Source organism: Ailuropoda melanoleuca, chromosome 11 (assembly GCF_002007445.2).
Source record: "Ailuropoda melanoleuca isolate Jingjing chromosome 11, ASM200744v2, whole genome shotgun sequence".
NCBI classification, from domain to species: Eukaryota; Metazoa; Chordata; class Mammalia; order Carnivora; family Ursidae; genus Ailuropoda; species Ailuropoda melanoleuca.
Genome location: NC_048228.1, coordinates 49,580,660 through 49,597,965, shown reverse-complemented (window position 1 = coordinate 49,597,965; position 17,306 = coordinate 49,580,660). Strand labels below are relative to the sequence as shown.

Sequence of the window (17,306 nt, the reverse complement as noted above, 5' to 3'; positions counted from 1 at the left end):
AAAATAAAGAGACATATAGATAAGAACACAGTAATAGTAGGGGACCTCAACACCCCACTATCAGAAATAGACAGAACACCCTGGCAAAAACTAAGCAAAGAATCAAAGGCTTTGAATGCCATACTCGACGAGTTGGACCTCATAGATATATATAGAACACTACACCCCAGAACCAAAGAATACTCATTCTATTCAAATGCCCATGGAACATTCTCAAGAATAGATCATGCTCTGGGACANGGCTGTCTACCAGAGACTCATTTTGAACCTAAAGATACATTCAGACTGAAAGTAAAGGGATGGAATACTTCACTCCAATGGACCTCAAAAGAAAGCTGGGGTAGCAATTCTTATATCAGACAGATTGGATTTTAAACTAAAGACTATAGTTAGAGACACAGAAGGGCACTATATTATTCTTAAAGGAAGTATTCAACAAGTGGATATGACAATTATTAATATATATGCCCCCAACAGGGGAGCAGCAAGATACACAAGCCAACTCTTAACCAAAATAAAGAGACATATAGATAAGAACACAGTAATAGTAGGGGACCTCAACACCCCACTATCAGAAATAGACAGAACACCCTGGCAAAAACTAAGCAAAGAATCAAAGGCTTTGAATGCCATACTCGACGAGTTGGACCTCATAGATATATATAGAACACTACACCCCAGAACCAAAGAATACTCATTCTATTCAAATGCCCATGGAACATTCTCAAGAATAGATCATGCTCTGGGACACAAAACAGGTCTCAGCCAATACCAAAAGATTGAAATTATCCCCTGCATATTCTCAGACCACAACGCTCTGAAATTGGAACTCAACCACAAGGAAAAACCTGGAAGAAACTCAAACACTTGGAGGCTAAGAACCATCCTGCTCAAGAATGACTCGATAAACCAGGAAATCAAGAATCAATTTAAACAATTTATGGAGAACAACGAGAATGAAAACACAACGGTCCGAAACCTGTGGGATACTGCAAAGGCAGTCCTAAGGGGGAAATACATAGCCATCCAAGCCTCACTCAAAAGAATAGAAAAATCTAAAATGCAGTTTCTATATTCTCACCTCAAGAAACTGGAACAGCAACAGAGGGACAGGCCTAACCCACTGACAAGGAAGGAGTTGACCAAGATTAGAGCAGAAATCAATGAATTAGAGACCAGAACCACAGTAGAGCAGATCAACAGGACTAGAAGCTGGTTCTTTGAGAGAATCCATAAAATTGATANTGCTGGTTCCTTGAGAAAATTAATAAAATTGACAGACCACTGGCAAGACTAATCCAAAAGAATAGAGAAAGGACCCAAATTAATAAAATTATGAATGAAAAGGGAGAGGTCACGACCAACACCATTGAAATTGGAAGGATTATTAGAAATTTTTATCAACAGCTATATGCCAAAAAACTAAGCAATCTGGAAGAGATGGAGGCCTTCCTGGAAACCTATAAACTACCAAGACTGAAACAGGAAGAAATAGATTTNACGGTCCAAAACCTATGGGATACTGCAAAGGCAGTCCTAAGGGGGAAATACATAGCCATCCAAGCCTCACTCAAAAGAATAGAAAAATCTAAAATGCAGTTTCTATATTCTCACCTCAAGAAACTGGAACAGCAACAGAGGGACAGGCCTAACCCACTGACAAGGAAGGAGTTGACCAAGATTAGAGCAGAAATCAATGAATTAGAGACCAGAACCACAGTAGAGCAGATCAACAGGACTAGAAGCTGGTTCTTTGAGAGAATCCATAAAATTGATAGACCACTGGCAAAACTTGTCCAAAAACAAAGAGAAAGGACTGAGATTATTAAAATTATGACTGAAAAGGGAGAGATCACAATGAACACCAATGAAATTGGAAGGATTATTAGAAACTTTTATCAACATCTTTATGCCAATAAATTAAGCAATCTGGAAGAGATGGAGGCCTTCCTGGAAACCTATAAACTACCAAGACTGAAACAGGAAGAAATAGATTTCTTAAATAGGCCAATTAACTATGAAGAAATTGAGTCAGTGATAAACAACCTTCCAAATAATAAAACTCCAGGCCCAGACGGTTTTCCTGGGGAATTCTACCAAACATTCAAAGAAGAAATAATACCTATTCTCCTAAAGCTATTTCAAAAAATAGAAACAGAAGGAAAGCTACCAAACTCATTCTATGAGGCTAATATTACCTTGATCCCCAAACCAGGCAAAGACCCCCTCAAAAAGGAGAATTACAGACCGATTTCTCTAATGAATATGGATGCCAAAATCCTCAACAAGATCCTTGCTAATAGAATCCAACAGTACATTAAAAGGATTATCCATCATGACCAAGTGGGATTCATACCTGGGATGCAAGCATGGTTCAACACTCGCAAATCAATCAATGTGATACATCATATCAACAAGAAAAGACTCANGATGGACAAGGCAAGAAACAACAATTGCTGGAGAGGATGCGGAGAAAGGGGATCCCTTCTGCATTGTTGGTGGGAATGCAAGTTGGTACAGCCACTCTGGAAAACAGTGTGGAGGTCCCTTAAAAAGTTAAAAATTGAACTACCCTATGACCCAGCCATTGCACTACTGGGTGTTTACCCCAAAGATACAGACGTAGTAAAGAGAAGGGCCATATGCACCCCAATGTTCATAGCTGCATTGTCCACAATAGCCAAATCATGGAAGGAGCCGAGATGCCCTTCAACAGATGACTGGATTAAGAAGCTGTGGTCCATATATACAATGGAATATTACTCAGCTATCAGAAAGAACGAATTCTCAACATTTGCTGCAACCATGGATGGCACTGGAGGAGATATGCTAAGTGAAATAAATCAAGCAGAGAAAGACAATTATCATATGATTTCTCTCATCTGTGGAACATAAGAAACTAGGAGGATCGGTAGGGGAAGAAAGGGATAAAGAAAAGGGGGGTAATCAGAAGGGGGAATGAAACATGAGAGACTATGGACTNGTCAAGCAGAGAAAGACAATTATCATATGATTTCTCTCATCTGTGGAACATAAGAACTAGGAAGATCGGTAGGGGAAGAAAGGGATAAAGAAAGGGGGGTAATCAGAAGGGGGAATGAAGCACGAGAGACTATGGACCATGAGAAACAAACTGAGGGCTTCAGAAGGGAGGGGTGTGGGGGAATGGGATAGATTGGTGATGAGTAGTAAGTAGGGCACATATTGCATGGTGCACTGGGTGTTATAAGCACCTAATGAATCATCGAGCTTTACATCAGAAACCAGGGATGTACTGTATGGTGACTAACATAATAATAAAAAAAATGTCCAGCCAAAAAAAAAAAAAAAGAAAGAAAGAAATAAACGGCATCCAAATTGGTAATGAAGAAACAAAATTGTCACTATTTGCAGATGATACAAATTTTATGTATAAATACCCTGAAGACTTCACCAGAAAACTAATAAAACTGATAAAATGAATTCAGTAAAGTTTCAGAATATAAAATTAATGTACAGACATCTGTTGCAGTTCTACACACTAATTATAATGTAGCCAAAAAGAGAAGGAAAAAAAAATCCCATTTACAATTTCATGAGAAAATAAATGGCCTGAAATGTATTTAATCAAGGAGGGGAAAGACACACAATCGAAATTAAAGATGCTAATGAAAGAAATTGAAAATGACACAAACAATGGAGAAAATATGCCATGATGATGGATTGGAAGAATTAGTATTGTTAAAATTGTTCACACTACAAAGCAATTTACAGATTCAATGCCATCCCTATTAAATACCAAAAGTATTTTTCACGGAACTAGGAAAATAATCCTAAAATTTGTATGGGACCATAAAAAATCTTGAATACCAAAAGCAATTTTGAGAACAAGCTAGAGGTATCACAATTCCAGATTTCAAGATATACTGCAAAGCTACAGTAATCAAAACAGTATGGTACTGGCACAAAATAGACACATAGTTCAATAAAACAGTAGAGAGAGTCCAGAAATAAACCCATGCTTGGGGTGACTGGGTGGCTCAGTTAGTTAAGCATCTGGCTCTTGATTTCAGCTCAGGTTTTGATCTCTGGGTTATGAGATCCCAAGTGGGGAGTCTGCTTGAGATTCTCTCTCTCCCTCTGCTCTTCCCCCTACTTGCTCTCTCTAAAATAAATCTTAAAAGAAATAAACCCATGCTTATATGGCTGATTACAACAAAGGAAGCAGGAATATACAGTGGGGAAAACACAGTTACGTGCAAAAGAATGAAACTAGACAACTTATTTATAACATTCATAAAAATAAATTCAAAATGGATTGAAGATCTCAATGTGGACATGAAACAATAACCCTTAAAAAAATAGGCAGTGATCTCGTGGATATTGACCTTAACAACATATTTATGGATATGTCTCCTCAGGCAGGGAAACTAAAGCAAAAATAAACTACTGGGACTACATCAAAGTAAAAAGCTTCTACATAGTAAAGGAAACCAACAATACAAAAGGCAATCTACTGAATAGGAGAAATTTGCAAATGATATGTCTGATATGGGGTTAGTATCCAAAATATATAAAGAACTCCTACAACTTAACAACCAAAAACCCAAGTAACCCCAAGCCAAGTAACACCAAAAAACACAAGTTAATGGGCCAACAGACACATGGAAATATGCTCAACACCACTAATCATCAGGGAAATGCAAATCAAAACCACGATTAGATATCACCTTAAACTTTTCAAAATGGCTAGCATCAAAATGACAAGAAATAAGTGTTTGTGGGGATGTAGAGAAAAGGAATCCTTATGCACAGTCAGTAGGAATTTACATTGGTGCAAACACTATGGAAAACAATATGGAGTCTCCTCAAAAAGCTAAATATAGAACTACCACACGATCTAGTAATCCCACTGGAATTGGATAAGTTCCTAAATATTTTCAAATTAGTGTTTTTATTTTCTTTGGGTAAAGATATATGCACCCCTATGTTTATTGCAGCATTATTTACAATAGCAAAGATATGGAAGAAACCCAAGTGTCCATCAATAGACAAATGAAGATGAATGGAAGATGGACTATTACTCAGCTAAAAAAAGAAGAATGAGATCTTGCCATTTGCAACAATATGGATGGACCTAGAGGGTATTATGCTAAGTGAAACAAGCCAGACAGAGAAAAACAAATATGATTTTACATATATGTGGAATCTTAAAGGAATAAACAAACAGAAACATCAGAAACAAGACTAATAAACACAGAGAAAAAAGCTAGTGGTTGCCAGAAGTGAGGGGATTGAGGGGATGGGTGAAATTGGGGAAGGATATTAAGAAGTAAAAACTTCCACTTGTAAAATAAGTCATGGAGATGAAAAGTAGAGCATAGGGAATATAGTCAATAATATTATAACAACACTGTACAGTGACAGATGGTAGCTACACTTATTGTGGTGAACATTGTGCAATGTATAGAATTGTCAAATCACTATCCTGTACACCTGAAACTAATTTAACATTCTATGTCAACATAATATTTTTTTAAAGAAATGCTCCCCAGAGAAACCGTTAAGTGAATAGAGGAGAGTAGAAAGAGAAAGGGGAAAAAACAAGTAAGGGGGAGATTTTGGAAAAAGTTCTGCTTATGTTGGCTTCAGTTTGATATTACAGAGGGAGGAACACTGATGGGCATATTTATACCAGAGGACTGCTTCTATTTTATGGGGCCATGCTGAACAGCAATCATCAGATAAGGGCCAAACACAAGGGATGTAACCCTCCATGGCCCTTCCACATCCAGAGTCCAGTGATAGGCCTCAGGAGATGAGACAGGTGTGAGTTATTGGGAGTGAAGGTATACTGAATTTAGGGGAGAGACATAGAGAAATGATAAAAAGGATACAACAATCTGGGTGGAGCACCAATAGCGTCTGCTAGGGTCCAACTACTGCATAAAAACAGTGACAGGTTAGTATAAATTTAAAATGAGACTCAAACAGATGTGAGAAGTGCATGAAGTAGTCACAATTTCTGGAGGATACCTATAAGAGGTTTAACTATAGTCCCTAGTGCCATTCATGGTCCTGAGGTCATAAATAATTTCTATCATTTTTTTTTCACTACCCATTCTAGACCATTCTGTTGGCTAGTATTTTTGCTGGAATAGAAAGTTCATCTGGTGTCCTAGACCTCTACTGAGGAGAGATCTGGGTTCCTAATTACTGGTGTGGGCCATCACCCTGATAGATATATATGTGCCTAGCCCTGCCCCCACTTCTACCGTCAGCTCTGGCCTGCAGAAGAGAGCCACTCTGGATTCTCAAACAAAATCATTTATTGCAACAGAAGGAACTTTTCAGTGATTCTGGTGTCTCATGCATCAATACCTTCCTGATGGCCTTTGTGACCACAGTATTTTTCCTTTTTTTGGGGGGGGGATAAAAGTGGTCATTTTAATTTAAAAATTTTTTTTATTTAAATTCAATTTAATAACATACAGTGTATTATTAGTTTCAGGGGTAGAATTTAGTGATTCATCATTTGCATATAACACCCAGGGCTCATTACATCATGTGCCCTCCTTAATGCCCATCACCCACCACCCACTTCCCCTCTAGCAACCCTCAGTTTGTTTCCTATAGTTAAGAGTCTCTTATGGTTTGCCTCCCTCTCTGTTTTCATCTTATTTTCTTTTTCCTGCCCTTCCCCTACATTCAACTGTTTTGTTTCTTAAATTCCACATGTGAGTGAAGTGATATGGAATTTGTGACCATAGTCTTTTAGTGGGAAGTGAGAGCTCTTACTAGGGACAAGTAGGCCAACTCTGTAAACTCTGAGGTTTCAGGGGCTCTGCAGAGCCACAGGGCAGTACTCTATCCAGATGTCCCCATCTCAAGTTTTCCCAACCAGGTCCCTGACTTGAGTATAGCCAACCTGCTTAGACTGGCCATTAAAATGTCACTGGGGGGTTCAAGATGGCAACATAGTATGCTCACGTATTCACCTCCACTCATTAACACATCAAATCTACAACTATATATGAAATAATTCTCTCTGTAAAGGACCCAAAATTGAATGAATGTAGCCCCCACAACAAAGGATAAAATGATAGCATCAAGGCCGGAAAAAGAGGCAGAGACATGGACTCACCAGGGATAAAATTACATCCTAGCTACAGCAAGTCATCATTAAGAGGGATATAAAATTTATAGAATTTTTCTTTGAGGAGCAAGGGATTCAAGCTGTACATTAAACACCCCAACATTTACATCCTCCTGCACACAAGAGATGAGGCCCTAAAACACCAGGCTTTGAAAATCAATGGGGATTATCTTCAGGAAAACTAAAACTGTAGGGAATTGGAAACCCTCCTCTTAAAGGATCTGACTACAGACTCACTTGACCTGGAAACCAGCACAAAAACATCCATTGGAAAAGTACGCAGCCCATAGGCAAGGGAGACTCTTAAAGCATCTTCTGGAGAGGCAGGAAATAGTAAGGAATCCCTGGGACACAGACACTGGTGGGAGCCATTTTTGCAACCTCAGTCTAATTAATACTGGTGCTGGTGGGAACCATTTTGGAATACTCCCTCTAACTTGCTAGCACCAGTGGTCACACCCTCTTGAAAGTCCTGCCACCAATATACCACAGAAGTCATGGACCCGTCCCAATGTAAGCCCTGGCCACTGATATACATGGCTATGGTGCTGACAGAATAGGAGGGCACACACAGCCCTCATAGGGGATACCACTTGAGTTGCTGGATTTGGTGAGCAGGGAAGATTGTGCTTTTGGGCCCAGAACATCTCCTATGTAAGTACAATTCTTCAAGAACTGAAGTAGCTGAACTACAAAATGCAGAGAAACAAACACAGAGAGTCAGGCAAAATGAGATGGAGAAATATGTTCCAAATGAAAGAACAAGACAAAATCTCAGAAAAATAAATAAGTGAAATAGAGATAAGTAATCTACCTGATAAAGAGTTCAGAGTAGTGATCATCAAAGATGCTCACTGAGGGGCACCTGGGTGGCTTAGTCAGTTAAGCATCTGCCTTCAGGTGTAGTCATGATCCTGGGGTCCTGGGATCAAGACCCACACCAGGCTCTCTGCCTGGTGGGGAGCCTGCTTCTCCCTCTCCCTCTTCCTACCTCTCTCTCTTTCTCTGTCAAATAAGTAAATTAAAAATCTTTAAAAAAATGTTCACTGAACTTGGGAGAAGAATGGATAAACACAGTAAGAACTTCAAAAAAAGAGATAGAAAATATAAAAGTACCAAACAGGACTGGATGAAGTAGAAAAATAAATCAGCATACTGGAGAACAAACCAATGGCACTTGGCCAGGCAGCATCAAAATTTAAAAAAAAAATTGGGGGAGAAGTGAAGATACCTTAAGGGATCTTTGGAAAAACATCAGGCAGAATAAATTTGCATTATAGGGATCCCAGAAGGAAAAGATAGAAAGGATGAGAAAAGATATTTGAAGAATAATGACTGAAAACTTCCCTAATCTGAGGAAGAAATCAGACATCCAGATCCAGGAATCTCATAGAGTCCAAATAAAATGAACACAAAGATACCTACACCAAGACACATTATATTTAAAATGGTAAAAGTTAAGGAAAAAGAGGATTTTAAAAGCAGTAGAGAAAAACAACTTGTTATATATAAGGCAAAACCCATAAGGCTGTCAGCAGATTTTTCAGTAGAAATTTTTAAGGCCAGAAGGGCCTTATGACATGGCATGACATATTTAAAGTGCTAAAAGGAAAAAAACTTCCAACCAAGAATTCTCCACCCAGTAAAGTTTCATTCAGAATTGAAGGAGATATTAAGAGCTTTCCAGGTAAGCAAAAACTAATGGAGTTTAACGTTTCTTGTAGGGCTGGTTTAGAGATGATAAAGGAACTTTTTTTTTTTAAAGATTTTATTTATTTTTGGACACAGAGAGACACAGCGAGAGAGAGAGGGAACACCAGCAGGGGGAGTGGGACAGGGAGAAGCAGGCTTCCCGCTGAGCAGGGATCCTGATGCAGGGCTAGATACCAGGACCCTGGGATGATGACCTGAGCCGAAGGCAGATGCTTAACAACTGAGCCACCTGGGCACCCCAAGGAACTTCTTTAAGTTAAAAAGTAATAGCACTAGTTAAAAATAAAACATACGAAAATACAAAATCTCACTGCCAAAAGTAAATATATAACAGGTAGTGGATCAATCACTTACAAAACAAGCATGAAGATTAAAAAACAAAAGTAGTTGGGGCGCCGTGGTGGCACAGTGGTTAAGTGTCTGCCTTCGGCTCAGGGCGTGATCCCGGCATTGTGGGATCAAGCCCCACATCAGGCTCTTCCACTATGAGCCTGCTTCTTCCTCTCCCACTCCCCCTGCTTGTGTTCCCTCTCTCACTGGCTGTCTCTGTCGAATAAATAAATAAAATCTTTAAAAAAAAAGTAGCAAAATTAACTAAAATTATAATAATTAAGGGAATTATAAAATAGAGTCATCAAAAATATAAAATATGTGGGAGTAAAAAGAGCTTTGCAATGTGTTTAAAATTAAGTTGTTATCAACTTAAAGCAGAATGCAATTTACATAGGATATTTTACGTAAACCTCACAGTAACCACAAGGAAAAAACTTATAGTAAATATACAAAAGGAAATGCGAAAGGAGTCTAAAGGTAACACTAAAAAAATCCATCAAATCATAAGAGAAGAGAAAAAGAGAAGAAAGAAACAGAGGAACTGCAGTAACAGTCAGAAAACAATTAACAAAATGGCAATAAGTGTATACTTCTCAATAGTTACTTTAAATGTAGAGGGACTAAATTTGCCTATCAAAAGAAATGTGTGACTGAATAGATGAAAAAAACAAGAGCTATCACATGCTTTTTACAAAAGTCTCACTTTAGAAGTAAGGACATACAGAGACTGAACATAAAGGAATGGAAAAACATATTCTACGCAAATAGAAATGAAAAGAAAGCTGGTGTAGCTATATTCATATCAGAAAAAAATAGACTTTAAAACAAAGTCTTTAATGAAAGACAAAGAAGGGCTTTACATAATGATAAAGGGGTCAGTTCAGCAAGAAGGTATAACATTTATAAATATATGTATTTACACACACACACACACACACACACACACTCAACATAGGAGTACCAAATGCAGAAAGCAAATATTAACAGACCTGAAAGAAGAAATTGAAAGCAATATAATAATAGTAGGAGACTTTAACATCCCACTCACAACAACAGATCATTCTGATGAAAAAATCGGTAAGAAAACATTGGCCCTAAATGACATATTACACCAGATGGACTTAACATATATATAGAACACTCCATCCCAAAGCAGCATGATACACATTTATCTCAACTGTGCATGAAACATTCTCTAGGACAGATCACATGCTGGCCTACAAAAGAAGTCTCAGTAAGTTTAAGATAGTCGAAATCATGTTAGGTATTTTTTTTTTACAAAAAATTATGAAACCAGGAATTGATTAAAAGAAGAAAATGGTTTCCACAAAACCACAAAAATATGGAGATTAAACAACATGCTGCTGAATAACCAGTGGGTCAACAAAGAAATCAAAGAGGTAAAGAAAACCTTAAAAAAAAAAAAAACCAACCTGGGGACAAATGAAAACAGAAATACAATGTAACAAAATCTATGGTATGAAACAAAAAGTGGTTATAGGAGGGAAGTTCATAGTTATGCAGGCCTATTGAAAAAAATCTAAACTAGAACAAAGGAACTAGAAAAAGAACAAAGTGCAAAATTAGTGGAAGAAAATAGTAAAGATAAGAGGAGAAATCAGTGAAAAGAGACTAAAGATACAATAGAAAAGATCAATGAAACTAAGAGCTGGTTCTTTGAAAAGATAAAGAAAATGGACAAATCTTTAGTTAGGCTCACTAAGAAAAAACAGAAGTCTTCAATACATACACTCAGAAATGAAAGAGGAGACAACTGATACTATAGAAATGATCATAAGACTCTCAGAAAAAGTTTGCAGTGATGTGGGTGGAACTAGAGGGTATTATGCTAAGCAAAATAAGTCAATCAGAGAAAGACAGTTGTCATATGTGGAATTTTAAGAAACAAAACAGAGAAGCATAGAGGAAGGGAGGGAAAAATAAAACAAGATGAAATCAGAGAGGGAGACATAAGAGACTCTTAATCATAGGAAACAAACTGAGGGTTGCTGGAGGGGAGGGGGGTGGGCGAGTGGGGTAACTGGGTGATGGACATTAAGGAGGGCACATGATGTAAGGAGCACTGGGTGTTATATAAGACTGATGAATCACTGAACCCTACCTCTGATACTAATAATCCACTATACGTTCTTTGAATTTAAATTAAAAAAAAAAGACTATTAGAAAAAGTTATACAAGAACAAACTAGACTATTACAAAAAATTATAGGATATCATAGAAGAAATAGATAAATTCCTAGAAAACATACAATCTTCTAAGACTGAGTCAAGAAGACATAGAAAATCTGAATAGGCCAATTATTAGTAAGGAAATTAAAACAGTAATCAAAAACCTCCTAACAAACCAAAGTCCAGGACCAGAGAGCGTCACTGGTGAACTTTACCAAACATTCAAAGAAAAGTTAATACCTATACATCTCAAACTGTTCCAAAAAGTTGTAGAAGACAGAAAGCTCCCAAACATATTTTATGAGGCCAGTATTACCATGATACCAAAACCAGACAATACCACACAAAAAAAGAAAATTACAGGTCAATAATCTTGATGAAGATCATGTAAAAATTCTCCACAAAATATTAGCAAACCGATATCAATAATACATTAAAAGGGGGAAATTTCCTGTCCAAGGTGGAGACATAGGAAGACCCTGAACTCACCATCTCCACAAACACACACTCCACCAATTTACAGAGCAATTCCTCCAGAGCAAGAAGTGAGGGCTGACCGAATAGCTTTTACACAACAAAAAATGGAGAGAACACATAGGGAATGGCAGGAGAGTGAGACACAGTAACAAAAGGAACCCCTACCTTGATGTTGTGATCTGCAGTGGAGAGGGATAGTATTGAGGTATCATGAGCAGAGTTGTCTGCCAGGGAACACAGATCAAAAGCTGCAGTTTAAAAGAGCAAAAAAACTAAGAGACAGCCCACGGAATGGGAGAATATATTTGCAAAGGACACTACAGATAAAGGACTGGTATCCAAGATCTACAAAGAACTTCTCAAACTCAATACACGAGAAACAAATAAACAAATCATAAAATGGGCAGAAGATATGAACAGACACTTTTCCAATGAAGACATACAAATGGCTAACAGACACATGAAAAAATGTTCAAAATCATTAGCCATCAGGGAAATTCAAATCAAAACCACACTGAGATACCACCTTACGCCAGTTAGAATGGCAAAGATAGACAAGGCAAGAAACAACAATTGTTGGAGAGGATGTGGAGAAAGGGGATCCCTCCTACATTGTTGGTGGGAATGCAAGTTGGTACAGCCACTCTGGAAAACAGTGTGGAGGTCCCTTAAAAAGTTAAAAATTGAACTACCCTATGACCCAGCCATTGCACTACTGGGTGTTTACCCCAAAGATACAGACGTAGTAAAGAGAAGGGCCATATGCACCCCAATGTTCATAGCTGCATTGTCCACAATAGCCAAATCATGGAAGGAGCCGAGATGCCCTTCAACAGATGACTGGATTAAGAAGCTGTGGTCCATATATACAATGGAATATTACTCAGCTATCAGAAAGAACGAATTCTCAACATTTGCTGCAACATGGACGGCACTGGAGGAGATAATGCTAAGTGAAATAAGTCAAGCAGAGAAAGACAATTATCATATGGTTTCTCTCATCTATGGAACATAAGAACTAGGATGATCGGTAGGGGAAGAAAGGGATAAAGAAAGGGGGAGTAATCAGAAGGGGGAATGAAGCACGAGAGACTATGGACTATGAGAAGCAAACTGAAGACTTCAGAGGGGAGGGGGTGGGGGAATGGGAATAGACTGGTGATGGGTAGTAAGGAGGGCACGGTATTGCATGGTGCGCTGGGTGTTATACGCAACCAATGAAGCATCGAACTTTGCATTGGAATCCGGGGATGTACTGTATGGTGACTAACATAATATAAAAAAAAAAAAAAGAGCAAATAGTATATAAAAGATCCAGCCCTAGAACTCCACCAAATAGTAGGGGAGCTGCTAGAATTCTGTCCAGGTCAGAGGGTCTGGTGAGCACCATGATTTACACTCTTCTTCTACCTTGATAGCCTGGATGGGAGCAGAGTTTGGGTGCCATAGCTGGCCTACCCCCTCAGTTAGTCCCTATTCCATACCAGCCCTAACCATCCTACCAGGGTGACCTAAGCATGGCACACACCCAGAAACCCCTGGTCAGCACTTACTACAGCTCCAGCCATTACATCAAGGTGATACAGGTGCAAAGCACCCAGGAATACTCTAGGCTCCAAGTGGCTTGCTAGGGCACCCCAGACACAGACTGCTCTAAATCCTCTCGGGTCAAATCTGCTTCAACTCCAGCTACCCCACCAAAGTGTCTGCTGGTCAGAATACCCCAGGAATGCCCAGCTCATGCCTGCCTCAGTTCTGGCTGCCTCTCCAGGGCACTCCCTTTGTGGAGCACCTTGCAACGTCCCAGCTTGTACGTGCCTCAGCTTTATCTGTCCTGCCAGAGTGCCTTCTACACAGAGAGCCCCGTGACACCCTGGCTTATACCCATTACAGTTACAGCTGTCCTGCCAGGGTACCCCCTATATGGAGCACCCCAAAACTCCTAGCTCACACCCTACCTCAGGTCCAACTGCCTTGTCAGGGAGCCCCTTGTGTGGAGTGTCCTGGGACCCCCAGGCTACTTCCCGCCTTGGCTTCAGCCACCCCAGCAGGGTATCTTCTGCATGGGGATTCCAGGGACACTGTGGCTTGCACCCACTTCAGTTTCAGCTGTCCTGGTAGGGTGCCTCCATGAGGAGAGCCCCATATATCCCTAGTCTATGTTCACCTCAGCTTTGGTCACCCCACCAGGACAGACACCTCATGAAATTCCCTAGGATGCCTAAACCACACCAGCCACAGCTTCAGAGAGCCAGCCAGAGTCCCCAGGCACATACAATCTACACAGATCTATGAGATGACCATAGACAAGATCATTCCTTCAAGTTGAGAAGTAGCTGTTCCACAGAATTCACAGACACAAACACAAAAGTCAAGCAAAAAGGGGAGACAGAGGAATATGCTCCAAATGAAAGAAAAAGATAAAACCTCAGAAAAAGAATTAAATGAAAAGGAAATAGGGAATATGCCTACTAAAGAGTTTAAAGTATTGATTATAAATATGCTAACCAGAGAAGAGAGAAGAGTGGAAGACTCAGGAAGCACAGAGAATTCATCTAAACCCAAGGAGATTCACACCAAGACACATAATACTTAAAATGGCTAAGATTAAATAAAAGAAGAAATTTTCAAAAACATGAAAAAAAATGAAAATGAAGACACATTGGTCCAAAAACCTTTGAGATGCAGCAAAAGTGGTTCTAAGAGGGAAGTATATAGCTACTATGGGGCTACTTCAAGAAGCAACAAAAATCTCAAATAAACAACCTTACCTTACACCTAGAAGAGCTAGAAAAAGAGCAAAAACAAAACCAAAAACTAGAGATTCCAAAGATGGCAGAGGAGTAGGGGACCCTGTTTCAACTGGCCCCCCGAATTTAGCCGGATATCTACTAAACCATTCTGAACACCTATGAAATCAGCCTGAGATATAAGTATGTATATCTGGATATCTACAAATCTCTGCTGGTCTCGAGGTATGAAGCACAGAGCCATGATGCTGCAGGCAGATATCAGAAGGTAAACAGAAGGGGGAGGGAGCCAAAGTAAACTGGCGTCAGGAAGGAGATATAATATCGGAGTGCAAAAGCGTCCTGAGCTGGGGACCAGGCACAGATTCGCAGACAAGTAGTGGTGGAGAAAGGACTTTAGTGCGGCTCCCAGACAGGATCCTGGAGCTGTGGGTCTGCCAACGTGAACTGGGCGCGGCTCCCAGTTTTAGAAGCACAAAGGGCAGAGACATGCCTGGCCCTGGGATCAACCCCTGGGAGTGTTGCTGTGGGCGCACAACTGGGGTGGCTGCGGTTTTTAGCAGCACAGACAGAAATGGAGACTGTGTGTCCTGGAGAGCTCAGTGAAGAGCAGACTGTGACTTTTTTTTTTTTTAATGTTAGGTTAGTCACCATACAGTACATCATTAGTTTTTGATGTAGTGCTTCATGATTCATTGTTTGCACATAACACCCAGTGCTCCATGCAATACATGCCCTCCTTAATACCCATCACCAGACTAGCCCATACAAATAGCTAACAGACACATGAAAAAATGTTCAACATCATTAGCCATCAGGGAAATTCAAATCAAAACCACATTGAGATACCACCTTACACCAGTTAGAATGGCAAAAATTGAAAAGGCAAGAAACAACAAATGTTGGAGAGGATGTGGAGAAAGGGGATCCTTCTTACACTGTTGGTGGGAATGCAAGTTGGTACAACCACTTTGCAAAACAGTGTGGAGGTTCCTCAAAAAGTTACAAATAGAGCTACCCTATGACCCAGCAATTGTACTACTATTTACCCCAAAAATACTAATGTAGTGAAAAGAAGGTGCACATGTATCCCAATGTTCATAGCAGCAATGTCCACAATAGCCAAACTGTGGAAGGAGCCAAGATGCCCTTCAACAGATGAATGGATAAAGAAGATGTGGTACATATATACAATGGACTATTATTCAGCCACCAGGAAGGATGATTACCCTCCATTTGCATCAACATGGATGGAACTGGAAGGGATTACACTAAGTGAAATAAGTCAGGCAGAGAAAGACAATTATCATATGGTTTCACTTATTTGTGGAACATAAGGAATAGCAGGGTGATCACTAGGAGAAGGAAGGGAAAAATGAAGGGGGTGAAACAGGGGGAGATGAACTATGAGAAACTATGGACTCCAGGAAACAAACTAAGGGTTTTAGAGGGGAGGAGGGTGGGGTGATGGGTTAGCCTGGTGATGGGTATTAAGGAGGGCACATATTGCAATGAGCACTGGGTGTTATATGCAAATAATGAATCATAGAATAATACATCAAAAACTAATGAAGTACTGTATGGTGACTAACATAACATAATAATAAAAAAAACCAAAACAAGCAGAAAGAAGGAAATAATAAAGATTAGAGCAGAAACAAATGGCATAGAAACTTAAAAAAATAGTACAGATCAAAAAGACCAGGAGCTGGCTCTTTGGGAAAAAAACAATACAATTAAATCTCTAGCCACAATTATCAAGAAAAAAGGAGAAAGGACTCAAATAAACCACAAATGAGAGGGGAGAAATAACAACCAGCATCACAAAAATACAATTAGAAAAGAATATTATGAAAAACTATATGCCAACAAATTGGACAATGTAGAAGAAATGGATAAATTTTTAGAAACCTACAACCTACCAAAACTGAAATAGGAAGAAATAGAAAATATGAACAGACCAATAACCAGCAAAGAAATTGAATCAGTAATTTTAAAACTACCAACAAACACTTCTTTTCCTTGGCGCTGCCTGCGGAGGTGGCAGCCATCTGTTACTGGGCATCATGGCTGCCCTCAGACCTCTGGTGAAGCCCAAGATGGTTAAAACGAGGACCAAGAATTTTATCCAGCACCAGTCAGACCGATATGTCAAAATTAAGTGCAAGTGGCAGAAACCCAGAGGCATTGACAATGGGGTGTGCAGAAGATTCAAGGGTCAGATCTTGATGCCCAACACTGGTTACAGGAGCAACCAAAGCGCATGTTGCCCAGTGGCTTTCAGAATTTCCTAGACCAGAGCCTCAAGGAGCTTGAAGTGCTGCTGATGTGCAATAAATCTTACTGTGCAGAGATTGCTCACGATGTCTCCTCCAAGAGCCCCAAAACCTTGGTGGAAAGAGCAGCCCAGCTGGCCATTAGAGTCACCAGCCCCAAGGCCAGGCTGCACAGAGAGGAAAATGAATAGACAGCTTGTTGTGCATGTCATATTTGTGTTAATAAAACCATAAAACTACAAAAAAAACCCCACCCCACTACCAACACAAAAGTCCAGGACCAGATGGCTTCATAGGTGAATTCTACCAAACATTTAAAAAAGAGTTACTATCTATTCTTCTGAAACTATTCCAAAAAAAGGGAAGTAAAACTCCCAAATTCATTCTATGAAGCCAGAATTACCCTGATACAAAAACCAAATAAAGACTCCAC

The 17,306-nt window shown here is 39.5% G+C and overlaps 1 pseudogene; it reads left to right on the top strand.

The window, feature by feature from the left end:
- Positions 1–16,627: 16,627 nt before the first annotated feature.
- Positions 16,628–17,064, top strand: LOC109488483 (annotated as a pseudogene).
- Positions 17,065–17,306: the final 242 nt, after the last annotated feature.